Source organism: Stegostoma tigrinum, chromosome 20, assembly GCF_030684315.1.
Source record: "Stegostoma tigrinum isolate sSteTig4 chromosome 20, sSteTig4.hap1, whole genome shotgun sequence".
In the NCBI taxonomy this organism is placed as follows: Eukaryota; Metazoa; Chordata; class Chondrichthyes; order Orectolobiformes; family Stegostomatidae; genus Stegostoma; species Stegostoma tigrinum.
Window position 1 is genome coordinate 40,985,573 of NC_081373.1, and position 14,557 is coordinate 41,000,129.

Sequence of the window (14,557 nt, forward strand, 5' to 3'; positions counted from 1 at the left end):
CCGAAGTGTCAAACTGAAACAGTAGCAAGTGGAGAAGGTTCCATTTTTGATCACACTCTGAAGGGTGACTTGGTCAGGAGGCCTTCTGTCTCCCATTGCAAACATTGTTCAAATCCATATAATGGAGTCTCCTTTCTCAAACATCAATTTTAGAATCTGATTCTTGTCGAAAGAAAAATGTACCTTCTAAAAGGGCAGAATGAGCGTGTAGTTTTATGTGCTCCTAAGCACTGGTGTGAATGTTCAAAATAAAGAAAGTGAAACACCAGTCAATCTGAATTTACAAGTGTGGGTTGTGCTGCAGGTGACTAAAAAACTGAAACGATCACCAACAAGATTGTCCTGTGTTGCAGAGTGCACTTTTTCAGCTCTATTTTAGTATTTTGCCAAAGTCTATTCCAGTCTATCTGTATTCTTAGAACTGTTTCACTGCTCATGTAACATATGGCACGTTATTAGAGAAATTGGAACTATTAATGTTGTCTCTTTTAGTAGTTTCTGACACCTTCTCCGTATTTGAAGTGTCTTAAATAAATATAATAAAAATAGAACGTTCAAGCCTTCCCCAATAAGAAAGATGCTTCCAGAACAATGAGGTAGTAGAAACTGTCGATGCTGGAGAATCTGAGATAACAAGTTGTAAAGTTGAACACAGCAGGCTGAGCAGGAAAGCTTTCCTGCTTCTCTGATGCTGCTTGGCCTGCTGTGTGCATCCAGCTCTAAACTTTGTTATCTCATCTTCCAGGACAATGTTCTTCAAGCTAAGCAGCAACTATTCCCTGTAAATGTCACCCTGTCTTGAGATAGACCCTTCACATGAGTTTTGCAAAGAAATGGAAATAAAACTGTTTCAAATTGATTTGGTAATTTAAGAAAAGGCTCCATCCACCTCACCAGCTATAAAATATATATTATTGAATTAAATTAAAAGTTTCTGTTGATGTAGCACCTTTCATTTCCCATGCAACCAATAAAGTATTTCTGATTGTAACCATTGTTGTAATGTAAGTAAACTGCAGTCATTACATGCAGCAAGATCCTGCAAAAGGAAATAACTAGATCAGTTTTTCTTCATGTATCGGTTAAAGAACAAATCTTATTGCACAAAAGGGTTGAAACCAGTTTACTGACAAATATTGATAAGTTAAATAAGTGGGCAAACAGTTTGATGTGGAAAACATGGCATTGTTCATCTTTGGAAGGCTAAACAAAGTAACTATTATTTAATTGGAGAAAAACTGCTGAAAAATGCAACAGAAAGGGACTTGGGGGTACTTGTACATGAAACACAGAAAAGTAGTGCACAGGTGCAGCAGGTAGTCAGGAAGGCAAATAACATATTGGTTCTTATTCAAAGGGGGTTAGAGTACAAGAGTGGGAAAGTCATATGCAACTATACAAGGTGCTGGTTAGACCGCATCTGAAGTACTTTGAACAGTTTTAGTCCCCTTGTTTAAGCATAGATCAGTTAATTGTAAACAAAATTGCAGGAGATCACAGCAGGCCAGGCAACATCCATGAAGACAAAGCAAGCTAACTTTTCAAGTCTGGATGACTGTTCATCTCTCCATGGATGCTGCCTGGCCTGCTGTGATCTCCAGCATCAGCAATAATTTGTTTCTGTCATCTCATTGCAGGCAGTTCAGGGAAGGCTCACTGTGATGATCCCTGGCATGAACAAAGCTTAACTAGATTGGGATTATACTCCATGGAGTTTAGAAGAATGAGGTGATCTCATTGAAACATTTAGGAGCCTAAAAGGTTTTGACAGGGTAAAAGCTGAGAGGATATTTCCTTTCAAGATAAGTTCTAGGACCGAGTGCATAGTCTCAATAAAAAGAGGTGCCAATTTAAGATTGAGATGAAGAGAAATTTCTCCTCTCAGAGGCTTGAGGGGCTTTGTAACTCCTTCCTACAGGGAGCTGTGAGGGCAGAGTTTTTTTCTTTGAGGGTGAGATAGATAGATTCTTGATCAGTAGGGGAATCAAGGGTTATAGGAGAAATGCAGGAGAGTGGATATGAGGAATGTTGGTTCAGCCATAGCCCTTTTGAATGGCAGAGCAGGCTAAAGGATCCAAATGGCCTACTGCTGCTCCTATTATGGTCTTAGCAAGAATAATGCTCTTGTGCAAGCAACTCAATAGGCTTGTTTACACAAAATAAAAAGTTTCATTACTTACCTGAAAGACAATAGCACCAACAATGCAACAGTCTCATTTCTGCAGTGGAAGTGCTAGCCTAAACTCCTAAAATCACTTCATTCAGGTATTGTGCTTGCTCCATCAAAGAGTAGCTGTGTTGGATCATGTTCCCATTTTCAAGCACGTGTCCTGTTCCCCTTTAAAATTGTTTATAAAATCAGATTCCATCTCCTTTTAAATAGAGACTTGGATTCAGGTGCACAGAGACTAGAAATTTCCCTGCTTCACAAACCAGACCTTTAAAAATGAATGCTCAGGCATCATCGGAGTGGAGTCAGTGGCAGTTGATTCTGGAAGAACAGATGGGGCTGCTGAGCATTGGAGTGGATGTCAAGGAAGCCTGACTTGAGGATCTAGCACTCTGTCTGAAGTTTAAAAAGAAGATGAAGACATATGAAATCACTCCAGTGCACACACTTTACACAGCACAAAGGAACTACGAAGAGCAGAAGAAAATCACCTATACAGCTTATTCAAAAAGAACAGGTACCCAATGAACACAGTCCGCCGATTTCTCAGCAACAAACCCAAACAAACAGACAAAACGTGCCCAGAAACCATAACCACTCTCCCCTACATCAAAGACATTTCCGAAATGACTGCCAGACTACTCAGACCTCTTAGAATCATGGTAGCCCACAAACACACCAACACACTAAAACAGCAGCTAATGTATTTAAAAGACCCTATACAGACAACAAGCAAAACCAACGTCATTTACAAAATACCCTGCAAGAACTGTGACAAACACCACATTGGACAAACAGGCAACAAGCTAGCCACCAGGATACATGAACATCAACTAGCCACAAAAAAATGACCCACTATCACTAGTACCCTTACACACAGATGAGGAAAGATACCACCTTGGGACAACACATCCATCCTAGGACAAGCCAAACAGAGACACGCACAAGAATTCCTAGAAGCGTGGCATTCCAACAGGAACTCCATCAACAAACACATTGATTTGGAGCCAATCTACCACCCTCTGAGAAAAAGAACAGGAAATGACATCACCAACCCAGAGAAATCTAAATAGATAAATAGAAAGCGGGACATAACACCAGCGCTTCGTCGGAGGCTCACTGATGATGTTACCTAGAATGGTGACGGATTGTCTGAGAACGAACTTTCCAGCTCAGTAAACCAGCTTACATCCGGAACAAAATAAAGACCCACTCTTTTGTGGACCGAGAAGAGGAGAGTGCGACTGTTTTGGAGGTGGAAGGAAGACGTCGGGTTGGCTGTGCACCCTTGCAACCGGTGGATCTTAATGCCGGCTTCGGCATAACGCTGATTCAGGGGAGCAGCTGACCTGCAACGATGGCTGCGGTGAGTGCTCGTGCCCCAGGTCAGGGGGTCCGGAACACCATTCGCGTTTCCGTGAAGAAGGTGGATGAAGGTGCACCTGTGGACCGCACCTTCTTCGTGAAGAGGGTCCTGTTGGACTGTTGTGGGTTCGCTGCTGCGGACATTTACTGCCTGCAGGATTTCCCTGGAGGAGGTTTCTACGATGTAACTTTCAGAAGTGCCAAGCTTTGCGAGCGCTTCCTGGAGGTTTTCAAGGAGAAAGGAAGTGAGGGCCCCCTCTCTTTGTATTGACCGCTGTCCCGCTGTTCGTGATGCTGCTGCAGAGGAGCCGTATGGTGACCGTACACATGTACAACCCGCATGTGCCAGCAGCTGATGTCCTGACGTTCCTTGGAAGGTACGTGAAGGCGGAAGGGGACCTAACTGACATCATGGACCCCTTTGGGATCTGGACCAGTAAGAGGCAGGTCAGGGTGATGCTGAGGACGGGCGCGGACGGGAACATCGTACACCCACCGTCCAGCTTCGCGATCGGTGGGAGCAAGGGCTACCTGACCTACGCAGGGCAACCTAAAGTCTGCCATGCCTGTGGTAGGTCCGGTCACGTGGCGGTCGACTGCAAAGCCACCATCTGCAGGGAGGAAGGACACCTTGCAAAGGATTGCCCACAAGAGAAAAGCTGCAACCTTTGCGGGGAAGCGGGCCACCTCTATAGGGCATGCCCGCGGCGGGGGACCACCTACGCCCAGGTCGCCGGCAGGGACAATGCGGGGCAAGCACCCCCAGAGGAAAGGAAGGCACCCTGCAAGGACCCCCCTAATGTGCAGGATGGCCAGGTCGTGCAGGAGGGCCCAGCCCTGCAGGACGGACCCCAGGCCAGCAAAGCGCCTCTGCACACTCCGCTCCCCGCCCCCGACAACCCGGAGTCGATGGAGGAGGCGACAGGTGACCCAGGGGAGTGGACGACGGTCTGGAAGGTGAGGAGAAAGGTGCGCCGGAGGGCCCCGGCACCGCAACCATCAGGCGGAAAGAGGCAGCTACAGGGGGACTATAAGAGCTCCTCTGACGAGGGGGATTCAGAGGAGGCCCATCCAAAGCAGAAGCTAAAGATCTCAAGGGAGAAGGAAAGCAGCATCCCAATCCCAGGTGACGGGAGGCATCCTGAGGCTCCCTGTGACACCAAGCCACGCGCCGCTGGGGCCCTGGAGGGCCCCCCGGAACCTTCAGGTGGGAAGCAGGAAACAGCGTCTAGTGGCTGACGTCACCTACAGGACATCCCCTGAGGCTGATCAACGTGTACGCCCCAGCGGTACGGAGTGAGCGGTTGGCCGTCCTGCAGCGGCTTCCACCCCTGCTGGCTACGTCCAGGCTGGTCATCCTAGGCGGAGACTTCAACTGCATCATCGATGCAGGTGGAAGAGCCGGCATGGGGACAGCGGGTGGGGGGAGTCAACTGGACGTCACGTCCAGATTCATGATGGGCACGGTGAAGGACGCCAAGCTGCTCGACGTCTTCAGCACCCCTGCAGACGGAGTGCAGCGGAGATACCCCTGGTCGCGGCCAGACGGGTCTATTCGCTCAAGGATAGACTTCCTGTTTGTGTCACCGGTGTTCTCGGTCAGGTCCACTGGCGTCGAGCTGGTGTTCTTCTCTGACCACTGCCTCCTGCTGGCCGACTGTCACTTACAGGCCGACCAGCAGGCCGGCAAGGGGACGTGGAAGCTCAACACGACTCTGTTGACCCCAGAGAACGTCGAGGAGCTTAAGATGGAAGCAGGAAACAGCGTCTCCCCAGCCTGACCCAGAGCTGGACTCTCCTGCCTCCGTACCCCCGATGCGGGGATGCCACCCGGAAGGCAGCACGGACGGTTTCCTGAGCCCGGAGAGCGTCTAGCAGTTCGCCTGGGCAATGGGCATGAAGGGACAGATGGAGGGGCTGGACCTTGGACTTGGGGAGGGTACTGTGGTCACTGCCCACAATGGGGGTATGAGTTGCGAGAACCCCCACGGTTGGAGAACCGTGAAACCCCTCTTTGAGTCTCCGGGCGACTGGTGGGAGACAGTGAAGGAGAACATCAAGAGGTTCTTTGTCCTCAAGGGTGTTCGGAAGGCAAGAGAGAGGCGGGGAAAGCTGTCGCGACTCCAGAAAAGGATGCAGAACCTGCTCCTTCTGCAGTCGATGGGGGTTGATGTCACGGAGGACCTCCACGAGGTAAGGGGCCAGCAAGCCTCACTCTTCACCGCAGAGGCCTCCAGGATAATCTTCCGGTCCAGGGTCCGCTCCGTGGAGCAGGATGAGACGTGCTCGCGTTTCTTCTTTCAGAAGGTGCACAAAGAGAGCTCTGTGCTTAGCTGGCTGAAGGAGGACGACGGCTTGGTGATGTCGTCTCGGCCCGACATTTTGTGGATCAGCAGATCCTCTATGCTGGACTGCATGACGTGAAGCCCACGGACAGCACGGCCTCCGAGTCGTTCCTGTCATCTGTCACAGAGGTCTTGGACGACAGTACAAGGGAGTGGCTGGACCGGCCAATATCCCTGGACGCGCTGACCAGAGCCCTCAAATCCTTGGAGAGGAATAAGACTCCCGGGAGCGACGGCTTACCGGTCGAGTTGTATTCCGCTCTGTGGAACCTGGTTGACCAGGACCTGCTGGAGGTGTACGATAGTGCACTTCGGGCAGGGGAAATGTGCAAGTCCATGAGGAAGGGCATCATCACCCTCATTTACAAGAGGAAGGGGGAGAGGGAAGAAATTAAGAATTGGCATCCCATTTCATTATTGAACGTGGACCACAAAATCCTGGCCAAGGTCATAGCCAACCGGGTCAGGTCTGTCCTGGAGTCGGTGATTCACCCTGACCAAACCTGTGCTGTGCCGGGCAGGAAGATCACTGAGAGCCTCGCGCTCATCAGGGATACGATCGCCTACGTGCAGGACAGGCGGGTGGACACCTGCCTCGTCAGCCTGGACCAGGAGAAGGCCTTCGACAGGGTCTCTCATGCTTACATGAGGGACGTCCTCTCCAAATTGGGGTTCGGGGAGGGCATCCGCAATTGGATCTGGCTGCTCTACACCAACATCGTTAGCGCACTCTCGATGAACGGGTGGGAATCGGACAGTTTTCCTGTCAGATCTGGAGTTAGGCAGGGCTGCCCACTCTCTCCTGCCTTGTTCGTGTACTGTATGCGCAGGAGGTCTGGAGGGGGATGCAGTGGTATTTGTCAAGGTTCGTCCCGAGCAGCTCCGTGACACAGGACTCCGTGCTATACGGGCTGTTTCCCGGGACGCACACCGAGACCAACATCAACTGCGCCTGGACGACCATCAATGCGGTGAAAGACACTCTTTGGTCTGCCAGATGAAAGAACTGACCCCGAGCGAGTGTTGCAGACTGGCGCACTCCAAGGTCCAGGACTACGTGCTGAGCGACGTGCTAAAGCTTGGGGCAACCGTCGCCAAGGGACGGTGGGGAAAGACCACAGTATGAAACCCCTTGTCCAGAATAGAAACAAGGGCCCTATCTGGTAACTGGGCCCAGCTGGCACCTTCCCCAACTGGTCAGGGGGCCAACGGGGACTGTGCGGGGAGACAACTGCCGGGGTATTTTCTTTGTTTTGTTTTTTTCCTTTAGTTGGTGTACGTACTCCCTGGGTAACCCGGAGCGGCTTGCATGACTGGGTAGGTGTATAAATGTTTTATTTTTTTGTACATTCTATGAATAAAGTATATTTTTTCAAATTTAAAAAAAAGGTGACGAAACATCTGAAAACGAACCTTCCAGCTCAGCGAGCAAACTCACATCCAGAACACTTTACACCCACAACCTCCCTCATGTACCGCCATGCCTCCATACTAAATTATGGTCCCTCACCTGGAACCCATGCCAAAGTATGCACTTCACTATATTGACAAAAAAACTGTCCTTCATAAAAAGAAACATTTACTACATTTACATTCATTTAACTGAATAAAGTTGCGATAACAAACATTTAATTCAGTTGCACAATTGCTGATATCAACAAGCAGTGGAATTCATAGCCCTGCATCAAAGCATCAATAATCATGTGTAACTATCAATCAGACTGTGAGATGGCAGGACCTGATAATGCAAACCATTGGGTTTATGTCGACAGTCAAAGTGAAATAGCAAACAATCATTTCTAACACTGTTAAAGACTTAAAGGGAAGGACTTTTAGATCTCATGACAGACCTGTTTGGAAGGAAAGTTTGACACCTTTTACAGGTCCTCTTGATAGCACCCTTTGATAGATTTCCTGGGTTATTCATCCCATCTATGACAGTAGTATAACATTAGCAAATTCCAGTACTCTAGCACTATAGCTGTGCACAATGTGAAAGATTGCAACCTATGCCTCTGTTATTTCAACCATTACTTCTTCCAGCAACAGCATCAATCCCATTCAGAATAAGAAGCTTACCAACTCTCAAAAATGTTAATCATTTTAGTACGTCTCCTCTATTACTAAGCAGCCCATAACTTCCTTTGTCTCTTTTGAAATAATCTTCACATCATCAGGTTCCCTTCTGATGACAGCTACAAAGTATTCACTTTACATTTTAGTCAAGTTTTCTGCTTCTACATCGAGATTTTCATTTAGGTCCTTGAAAGTCAGTATAATTTCCTCAGCAAACTTCATACTTGATATATTGATAAATGTTTTCAGATACATTTAAACATTGTCTCTTAATATTCATTACTAATCTTTACCTCCATGTTTGCTTTTTTAATTCCCTGCTCTACTTCCCCAATATTTTTCGCCATCAACTGTAACTTGCCTCTGATATTTGCACAGGCTTCTCTTTTCTGTTTCATTTCAACTTCTATGTGCTTCATTTTGCAAAGCCCACTAGCACTAGATGTTCTACCTTTTCCTTTCAAAGGATTGGTTTGTACCTGAAGTGTTTCTTTCCTAAATATTTATAATTACTTTTGTAGCTGCTTTACTTCGAAATTTTTTCCAATTTATTTACACTGGGCCCCTTCTTAGATCACTGAAATGAGCTCTTCCTAATTGAGCATGCTTGACTTCAATATTTTGTCATCGCTTTCCTTAATTGTTCTAAATCGAAGTATGTTGTGAACACTGTTCACCAGATGATATCCAATTGAAATATACTCCATTTCCCTGCCATGCAAAGAAACTAACATACAAGTTAGGAGTATGAGTAGACCATTTGCTTGTTCAAGACTGCACGACCATTTAATAAAATCACTGCTCATCTGACGAGAGCCTTAACTCCACTTTCCTCCCTACCCTAATGCTATTTGGTTTCCTTGTTAGTCAAGAGTTTATCTGCATCTGAATTAAGGATATTCTAAGACCCTCTTTCCACCAATTTCAGGGAAATTCCAGAGACTCATGCTCCTGCGAGAGAAAAATAATTCTCATTTCTGTTTTAAATGAGCAACATCTTATTTTTAAATGGTGTCCTCTGGTTTTGTATTTTTCCCAAAGGAGAAAAGATTTTTCAGCATCCACCCTTCCAAGCTCTTTCAAGATTTTACACATTTTAATCAGATCACATCTCATTCTTCTAAACTCCAATAGATACAACTTTGCCTGTTCATAAGATAACCCTACCATCCCAAGTATCAATAAACTAAACATTTTTCATTTTTGCTGCTACTAACACTTTTACACCCTTTCTTAACAAGAAGGCCAAAATTGCGGATACTGATCCAGATGAGGCCTCATCAGCATTCCTTACAACTGTAATTAAGCATCCATACTTTTATGTTTCATTCTCTTTGCAATAAAGGATAAATTATGATTACCTTCTTAATCAGTTGTAGCATGTGCAAGCTATCATTTTGTGACTCATATCACATTCGTAACCCTGTTCTTCTGAGATATGCAATTTCTCTCCATTTTAAAGATGTGCTGCTTTTATATTTTTCCTGTCAGAGTGGATAAGTTCACATTTTCCCACATTATATTCCATTTGCCGAATTTTTGCCCATTCATTGAACCTATCTGTATCCCAGACTCCTTATGTCCTGCTCACAATTTCCCCTTTCACATATTGTGTCATCAGCAGATTTAGCAACCATACATTTGGTCCCTTCGTCCAAGTCATTGTATAAATTATAAATAGTTGAGTTTCCAGCATCGATCCCTTTAGCACTCCACTTTATCACATCTTCACAACCTGAAGATGGCACATTTATACCTCTAGCGTGTTTCCTGTTAGCTAACCAATCCTGTACTCATGCTAGTGTGATACCTTCTGCCACACCGTCTTACTTTGTGTAGTAACCTTTGATATGACATCTTTCCAAACAACTTCTGGAAATCTTGGTATCAGATATTTATATGTTTGCCTTCATCTACACTATTTGTTATCTTCTAAAAGAACTGCAATAACTTGGTCAAACACGATTCTCCTTTCACCAATCTGTCCAGATTGATTATGCTGAGATTTTCTAAATGCTCTATTCTGAACTCCTTAATAATAGATTTAAGCATTTTCCCTTGAACAGATGATAAGTTAACTGGCCTACAGCATTCTACCTTCCATCTCCTTCCTTTTTTGTACATGTGTGTTACCCTTGTTATTTTCCAAATCGATGGAACTTCTTCTAGAATTTCGGGAATTTTGGAAAATTAGAACCAATATATCTAATATCTCAGCAGCTACTTCTTTTAAGACACAAGGATGAAGTCCATCAAGACCTGGTACTTGTCAGTTTTTAGTTCAAATAATTTTGTTTCCGTACCTTTTCCATCGTTGATGATTGTAATTATTTTCCTCTCTCGCTTTCTCTTTGTGGTTCACAATTATTTCTGTGATGTTATTTGTATCCTCTAGGGTCAAGACAGATGCACAGTATCTGATCAGTTCATCTGCTATTTCCTTGTTTTCAATACTAATTCCAAAGATTTTCTTTCTGGAGGACCAACTCTCACATTACTAATTTTTAAAATTTTTTAATACTCATAATGTGTTTTTATATTTCTAGCTAGTTTTCTCTTATACAATAATTTTCCCTTTTTATTAACCTTTAATCATCCTACGTTATTCTTTTTGTTCTGCCCATTCTTCATTATTCCTTTTGTTCTGCCCATTCTTCTTACCTACAACTCATCTTTGCAGAATTATACTTTTTCTGTCAATCTTTAAATTCCTTTCTTAGCCAAAAGATGGAGTGTTTGAGTCTTTTTTTCTCATTGGAATATATATTTTTGAATATTCTTAATATATTTCCTTAAATGTCTGCCACTGCAATACTAATGACCTATCCCCTAACTTAATTTCCCAGTTTACTTTGGCTAGCTCTGCCTTCCTGCCCTCATAATTGTCCTCATTTAAGTTTAGAACACAGTCTTTGTTAGACTGGACACATAATGGCCTCATCTTGACAGCTGTAATGATGGCAAGACTGTCAGCGTTATCCTGTGATATTGACAGCAAGTTAGGGCATTCAAATGTGTGCAGTTATATGTGAAAAATCACAAAGCTGTTTCACAAGACGTACTGTTGACATCCCTGCAGATAACAATCTTTAGAAATCACTGAACTTAGAAGAACGCTGACTTTTGCATTCTAATATTGCTGATAGAACCGCACAAACCAAGCGTCGTTAATGAAGTCAGTTTTTAACTATGTATTACATCATAATTTCTGCTGACCAACCATTCTGACCATAGAAAATTAAACTTTTATTTGTGTAATATATATTTGATGGGATCACCTTTGCTGGATGCCTGGAGTTTCCTTTGACTTGTTGCCAAATTATAGCTCATGAAAGAAAAGAGACAGTAACTTGGATACAAAATTAGCTGGGCTGGGAGACAGGAAACAGAGTAGTGGTTAACGGATGTTTTCTGTGTATGAGGAAGATTTATAGTGGTGTTGCTTAGGCTAAGTATTGGGACTCTTGTTTTTCCTGATAGTTACTAATGATCTTTATTTTGATAAATAGGATACAATTTCAAACTTTGTTGATGTTATAGAACTTGGAAGCATTGTAAACCATGAGGAGAACAATGTAGAAAAGGACATAGACAGGCTGGTGAAATAAGCAGACAGAAAGCAGATGAAAATCAATGGAGAAATGTGAAGTGAACCATTTTGGTAGGAAGATCATGGCGAGAAAGCAAAATAAAAGGCACAGTCCTAAAAGGGTTGCAGGTGTAGGCGGACCTGGGGTATATGTGCACAAGGCATTCAAGCTGGCAGGTCATGTGAGAGTGGTTAATAAAGCATACAGTATCATAGGCTTTATTATTTAGGGGCACAGAGTACTAGAGTAAGGATGATATGTTGAACTTGTATAGGGCACTAGTTCAGCCTTAACTAGAGTTTGTATTCCATTCTGGGCACCATACTTTCAGAAAGATGCAAAGGCATTGGTGAGAGTACAGAAAAGATTCATTTGAATGATTCCAGAAATGAGAAACTTTGGTTATGAAGATAGTTTAGTGAAGTTGGGATTGTTGTCCTCGGAGAAAAAAAAGCTGAGAAGGCATTCCCAATCATGAGGTGGCTGAACAGAGAGAAGGAGAAATTGTTCCTACTCGTGAAAGGATTGAGAATAAGGAGGTGCACATTTAAAATATTGTAATTGACTGTAGAAGCAACAGCACCATGTGGGAAAATGCGTTCATGCATTGAGTAGTTAAGGGCTAGAACTCACTGCCAGGGAGTGTTGGAGGCAGGTTGAATTAAATTAATCAAAAGGCACTGTTATCTGAAAAAAAGACATACACAAAGTTATAAGCAGAAATCAGAAGAATGGTGCTAAGTGAATTGCTCTTTTAGAGACCAGGTGCACACATGCAAATAGCTTCCTCCATACAGTAACAATTCTGTGATTCTGTGAAGCTAAAATTAACATCAGGAATTAAGGGAATTATCCCTGTAACTTGGTGATTCAGCATCACTAAAATAGATTATTTGTCTACTCATTCTATTGTTGTGTATGGGAACTTGTGTGCAAATTGTCTTCCATCTTACATTACAAAAGTGATTATACTTCAACAGCAAACAGTAAACAATAACTAGCTGTATAACATTTTAAAGTGTCCTGAAAGGCACTAAGTTACGGATAGGTTTTATTTCTTTCTGTTCCCTACATTTATAACAGGCACTATCCCAAGCTACCTTAAATGTTTTACAATTGCTTGATATTATTGTAGCCAGTTGTTCATTCATATCTCCATGAACTGTCTAGGGATGTACCCTCGATCTTACCTCCACTATTTGTTGGCCTGTAATGCACACCAAGCATTGTACTATTTTCACGTCTAATATTTAACTTTAACTATTTGTGTTCTGTCATAATTGAACCCTGTGTCATGATAGAATCCTTCCTTAATACAATTACCTACATTTGCCCCAACTACACCTTTCTCACCACCCCCACAACATCTCCTAAAATACCATAACCAAGAATTTTAAGACCACAAATCCAAATAACAGGCAGAAGCCATCATAACAAAGATATTTCCAATGGACGAAAGATACAGAACTAGGGGTCACAGTTTAAGGAAATGTGGTGGGTCATTTAAGACTGAAGTGAAGAAAAGTTTCATCACTCAGAGAGTCGCGAACCTGTGGAATTCTCTGCCATAGAAAGCATTTAAAACCAAAGTATTGCATGTTTTCAAGAAGATGTTACACATACTGAAAACAACAAATGTTGGAGATCACAGCAGGTCAGACAGTATCCATGGAGAGGGCAAGCTAACGTTTTAAGTCTGGATGACTCTTCATCAGTTCGTCCCCTCCCCTCACTGCACCACACAACCAGCCCAGCTCTTCCTCTCCACCCAGTGCATCCCAAAACCAGTCCAACCTCCCTAACCTGTTCTTCCTCTCAGCCATCCCTTCCTCCCACCCCAAGCCGCACCTCCATCTCCTACCTACTAACCTCATCCCACCTCCTTGACCTGTCCGTCTTCCCTGGACTGACCTATCCCCTCCCTACCTCCCCACCTATACTCTCTCCACCTATCTTCTTTTCTCTCCATCTTCGGTCCGCCTCCCCCTCTCTCCCTATTTATTCCAGAACCCTCACCCCAACCCCCTCTCTGATGAAGGGTCTAGGCCCGAAACGTCAGCTTTTGTGCTCCTGAGATGCTGCTGGGCCTGCTGTGTTCATCCAGCCTCACATTTTATTATCTTCATCAGAGCTGAAGTGTGGAGGGGATCACCATTTATAGTATAGTTTGTAAGGGGGATGTGGAGGTAGTGGGTGTAGGGTGCTCGTGGAGAAAAGGTGGTGATAGTTCAGATTAAGTAATTGGAATATGAGAATAGTAGACAATGGTGTGTCTCCTGCCAGACTTGAAAGGACAGCATAGTCCCACTGGGATGGGGGCAGGGAAGAGATGACATGGTAACAGACTGTAACAAGCTAAAAGAAAGCAAAGAAACAGTTCACAATTTGAAGGTGTTGAACTCAGTATTAAGTTCAGAAGGCTATAAAGTACCTAGTCTGAAGATGAGATGTTGTTCCTCCAGCTTGCACTGAGATTCACTGAAACACTGTGCATGCAGAATACAGACATGTGGGTGTGCGACCAAGACCCTGTGTTAAAATGACCAGCTACAGGAAGGTCAGGGTCATGCTTGGACACAGACCGGAGGTGTTCTGCAAAGCGGTTATCCAGTCTGCATTTGTTTCCTCTCATGTAAATTCAGTTCTTCGAGCTAAAGGGATCATATAGTTTGGGAAAAAAATCACAACAAGGTGCTGAGCTCAATGTTCAGACACAATCATATTGAATCACAGGACAGGCTCCTAGTTTCTACGTTTCTATATTAGCAATGCAAGATAAAGCTATATTAGATTATCCCATACCATTATGCTGGTAGTTGGGAAATGAAGATCAATGTGAACAAAATGCTCAATGGAAGCGACTTCCAAGAAGCTAAATTGCCTGTTAAACAGTTAGAGTCTCGGAAAAATTACTGTGACCAGCAGTCTCTAATCTGGAGAGACAGTAGGAGCTGCCGATGCTGAAGAATCTGAGATGACAAGGTGAGGAGCTGGATGAACACTGCAGGCCA